Raw genomic sequence first — 5,687 nt, forward strand, 5'->3', positions numbered from 1 at the left:
TCCCACACACTGTTCTCTAACGTTATTTTCAGCTCCGAGAGAAAATTCCTTTGTGTGGATAGACCCAAACTGTTACTGGACCCCGTGATCAGACTATGCATCAACCATTGGAGGGGTGTGAGGACTTGCTCTCTTCTGCCAGTCTCTACACACAGAGTAGGTACTTAAACCAGGCCACATGACCTATACGTAGCTGTGGCTAGGAAACGACAAAGAAGCTGAGGCTTCTCCCCACCGGTGCATAACCAGGCCTCAGTATACTGCTGCTCCTCATGGATGATGGAGAACTATGATGTCCAACTCTCAGTTCTATTTAGAAAAAAGCTTTCGAATATATCCGTGAATATATATTTTAATATTTATCACTACATGTGTGCATAACTTATGAATACATGTTTCTACTTTACAAATTATACTAATGTATTATAACCATATACCAATAGATTAACTGTGGATAGTATACAGCAAATGAGACATTATATGTGCATTTATGATTTGTAAATTGTAAACAGGTACTGCTGAGTCTACTTATATATGTATATTATTAAATATATATAAAAACTACAGACTTAAAAGTCATTCAAAAACAATCAATAGCCAGGCATGGTGGCACACATTTAATTCTACACACAGTAGGCAGAGGCAGGTGGATCTCTGTGAGTTTGGGGGCAGCTTGGTCTCCATAGCAAGTTCCAGGACTGCCGGGGCTACATAGAGAAACCCTGACTGAAAGAAAAATGAGAAACAGAAAAAAAGTTCTAATATTTTCTTTCTGTATACCAATCTTCCATGCTACTGTGAAAAACGTCACTAGACAGGGATATGGTCGGTCAGTAGGATCTATTTCTTTTCTTAGAAAGAAAGTCAGCACTTCAATTTCCCCCACACCTTCAAACTGCTGCTGACTCAATCCTAGGGCAGGAAGTCCATCTCAAACTCCTTGGATCCCACCAGGCATTTCAAAGTGACTCCTGCAGGGGTCTGGTGACCTCTGTGCCATGTGGCTGTTCATTACACAGCTTGTATGTTGTCTATTAACTTAAGATTCTTGGAGCCTGTAGGCAAGAGGCAAGCCATTCATCTGGCCAGCACTTAACATGCTGTTAGCCTTCATTGTTCGAGGCCACTGTGATTTGTAGACCAAACACTAGCCCCGGAGTCAGAGAATCTGGACTTTAGTCTTTTCTCTGCCCCTTGCTTAATTGCATGACCATGAACATTTATCTCTGTGGAGGAATTCTCGGTGTGCTGCAGGAGGCAGTGTGACCTGGCAGGAGAGACATACGTGCCAGATTCAGACAGCGTCTGCTTACATCCCAGCCCTGCCACTCGGGCACTGTGCCATTTCAGGCAAACTTATCTTCTCTCGGCTTCTACACTTGCCTTTTGAATCGGGCAACAGAATTATAGCTATCTCAGGGGCTTGCGATGAGATTCCGTAAGTGTTATGAGAACAGACCTCAATAAATGTTTGCTGTGTGCGACTCGTTGAAAGGCAAGCAGAGTCACCAAATGCCAGAGCTCTCAGAGATCATCTGCTCTGACCCCTCCACTCCATAGCACACTGAGGACAGAGACTTGTCCAGTGCCATAGCTTGAGTTCCATCTCTTCTATAAAGTAAGTGGATCTGGATTCTCTGCATAGTGCTATAATTCTCTCCAGGCTAATTCCCCTTAAGCAACCTCCTAGCTTGTAATAAATGTTTAATAGATTTTCTTTAATGGGAGACAAGGAGAGGGAGGCAGAGCTATGACACTAAACTAAGGCTCCTAAGCCATATAAAAAGGGTTAGGCACTGAGAAGAAATTCTGTGTTTTTGTAGCGCTGCTGCTCAAACCCACAGCCTCATGCCTGCCAGGCAAGCACTCTACACTGAAGTGCAGCTCCAACCTTTGGCCTTTACAGACAAGATCTCACTGCACGGGCCAAGCTGGCCTCTGACTTGCCATCCTTCTGCCTCTACCTCTTGCGTACTAGGATTGCAGGTGTGGAAAACCACGGCCCACCAAAAATAATCTGAGTGATGTTCATTTGCCATTGGCTCACAGCTTGCTGTGGACCAGGGATTATTCTAAGCATCTATGTGAATGAATGTATCTAATTGTAACAACTTTAAATCCCCATTTTATAGTAGAGGAAACTGGGCCTCTAAAAGATTCAAAAGTTGCCCAAGATTATCCAGTAGGAGAGCTAGAATTCCAACCCAAGTGCAGGGATTAAAGGTGTGCACCACCACTGCCCAGCTTGACCCAGAGCTTTGTGCACACAAGGCAAGCACTCTACCAACCCTACCACATCTCCGCCCCAAGGATTTAACATTTTAACAAGTTCCCAATAACACTGATGTTGCTGGCACAGGAACCACATTTTGAATGTCAACGGTTACAAATTCTGCGTTCTTTTAAAAAGATGTTTTTGTATATTTATGATTAATTAATAATATTCTTTATTGGTATATAATATTTATGGGGTAGAAAATAATGTTTTGATTAACATATGCTGGGCTAGGGACATAGCTTTAGTAGTTGAGTGCTTGGTTTGCCAAGTATGTACAAGGCCCAGGTTCAATTCCCAGAGGGGAATGGAAGGATGGATAGATGGATAGATATTAGATAGATAGATAATAGATTGATATACAGACAGATAGATCAGGTTAATTAGTATACCCAATACCTTCTACCTTTACTATTTCTTTATGATGATGATACTCAAAACTATTTCCCATTATTGTTACAGTCACCTTACTGTGCAATAAAACATCAGAATTTCTTGTTCTTGTTCAACTGTTAGCACTCATTGGTCAACTTTCCCCCACCCTTCCTATTCCCCTAGCTCTCTGAAGCCTCTGGTAACCACTATTTGACTCCCTACTTTTTTTTTTAAATATTCCAACAGTAAAAACATGTAATGTTTATCTTTCTGCATCTGGCTCATTTCACTTAACATCATGTCCTCTAGTTCAATCTATGCTGTTGTAAATGACAGGATTTCAGTTTGCACTCTTAACTACCTCCCTGCCATTATCCAGGTCATTCCCCTGGGAAATCTTTCATTGACTCCTCCATAAGCCTCAAGATAAAGTACAGATGCCTCCTTAAAGCATGCAGAGTATTTTGTGATCTGGCCTTATTTAGCTTTCTAATCTCATTTCCTTCTAGAATCCTTTATATATCCCATATTCATCTTCTAAAATTATTTTTCCCATTGTAGAATGTACCCTAACAAACAAGAAATTCTCTATGGCTTCTGTCTATATTTGCTGTTTCTTTTCTCTAGGATGCTTGCACTCTTGCACATTCCTGCCAGCAACACTTGACAAAGTTGTCCTGTGAGTTTCAGCTCAAGCATTACCCTCTGCCAGAGGCCATACCGAATCCTGCTGCCTACTCTCACTCCCACTCTGAGATAGAGTGAGGGGCCTCCCCAGGGTTCCTGCTCCACATGCTTCCCTCAGTCACAGCCTTGCTCTCGCTAGAATACTATTTTCTGTATGCTAGTTTCCCATACAATCTTGATGGATCTGTTTTATTCATTTCAGTATTCCCAGCACCTGACTAATATCTGTTAAATGAGTATTAACAGGTGATAGTTGAGAAACATTACAAGAACCCAGATGACGATATTAAAAGCTGCTTGGGGAGAACATGAACTAAGGGGGAAAAGCAGCTCTCTCTTACTCTAAGCCTGCCTCAGAGCAAGGGATTTTTGAGCGTTCTTTGTCTCTCCTTGTCTCCATTCTTCCCTTTCTCTCCCTGTTTCCACCATCTTCCAGTGTTGGAGACATTCGGACCACACTCTTCTGTCACACACATTCCCCTCCATATTGACAGCAAAGTTGTCTCTTTTGCTGTGGAGGCAAAGTCTCAAGTGCCTGTCTCTGGCGATGACACACAACTCTAGTTTCTAGGCAAGCATACTCCCTCAGAACTCAGGAAGCTTAGGAATGGAAGGAAATGGGGAGGGCCATCTTTCCTGGCTTATTTTATTTTTCCTCCTGCATTGTGGTTTGTTTTCATTGGGGTCTGTTCTAGCTTTTGAGAAGAATGGAATGAGATCTTCCCTCATGCCTATAAATCTCTTGTTATTTTCTTCTCTTCCTGACATGAAGGCAGATAATGGATACTGATTGGCTTTGTGATTAATGAGTTATTTGAATGGAGGTTGCTCAGCTAAGATCTAAGAAGCATCGAGAAAAGCTTAATATTTATGACTTTCTTCTCCGAGTGACTGGCCTCGAGTTTCATCAAAAGAGTTGTTCACCAGCCAAAGCAAACAGTAGGTCGAGCTCTGCTTATAAACTATAGCTATGAGGTAGGACCAACCACCTCTGCTAGAAGTTCAAACAGAATGTCACTGAGCAAACAACCACTACTACTACAAGCAGCACCCACAGCAAACCTGGGAGGAGAAGAATCTGACTTCCATGATTGCTCCATACCGCACTCAAAATGTCAAGTTTCTGAGGAATTTCATACCAGTAGATAAACAGCTCATACACAGGATTGAGAATGAATTAATAGAGAGTACATCCACAGAAAAAGGAAAAAGAAAGAAAGAAAGAAAGAAAGAAAGAAAGAAAGAAAGAAAGAAAGAAAGAAAAGGAAGAAAGGATGGAAGGAAGACAGGAAAGAGAGAGGGAGCAAAACATGCTTAAGAAGCCCATTCTTTGGACTTTTTAAATTCACTTACTTTAAACGTTAAAAAACCTAAAGAGAACCATGTCTAAGAGAGCTACAAGAAGATATAAGAATGATGTTTCAACCAAAAGAGAATATATCCAGACATAGTGTCAAAAATCTGTAATCCTAGCTACTTAAGAGGCTGAGGCATGGGGGATCAAAAGTCCCAAGCCTGCCTGGACTACAGAGTGAGTTCAAGACCAGTCTGGGCAACTTAGTGAGATTCCCATTTAGAAAAGAAAACAGATGGCTGGGGATGGAGCACAGTGGCAGAGCATTTGTCTGGCATGTGAAAGATTTTGAGTTCAATTTCCAGTACCAAGGGAGAAAGGAAGGAAGGAGGGACAATCGGTTCAATGGTAGGGTTTAACAGGCAATAGGATGAATTAGAAACCCTGACGATACTGATATAATCCAGTGTGAGAAGCAGATAGGGAGAAAGGAAGAGACCCGTGGGACACTTCCTAGTACAACAACAAGCAATCACAAAGAGAGAAGAGAGAGGAACAGAGGTAAAAGACAGAGGTAAAAATTGGAAGAAAGAATAGCCCCAAGTTTCCCCAAATGGATGAAAAACATTAACCGTCAAGTGAAAGAAGCCCAAGTAACTCCAAGAAGGATCCATACACTGTGAGAGGCCAAAGACACAGAGGACCTCAACTCAGAGGTGCATCACCTAAAACAGATTGGAACTAACACGAGCAGTTCATTTCTCATCAGGAGCTAGTTGTGGTGATACATGCCTGTCATCACAGTACCCAGGAGGTGGATGCTAGCTCATTCATAGAGAGTTCTAGGCCAGCCTGGCCTACATGAGATCCCACTGAAAAAAATATTCTTTTTAAAACTATGCACACCTCAAGGCAGTGGAATGGGATGAGATGTTCAAAGTATTGACAGAAAAAAAGAATGAAAGAATCTTTAGTAAACATTATCTTAGAATGAAGGAGAAATGAAGACATTTTGGATATTCAAACAGTGAGAGAGTATGCTGCAAGAAGACCTGT

The sequence above is a fragment of the Peromyscus eremicus genome, chromosome X, assembly GCF_949786415.1.
Source record: "Peromyscus eremicus chromosome X, PerEre_H2_v1, whole genome shotgun sequence".
In the NCBI taxonomy this organism is placed as follows: domain Eukaryota; kingdom Metazoa; phylum Chordata; class Mammalia; order Rodentia; family Cricetidae; genus Peromyscus; species Peromyscus eremicus.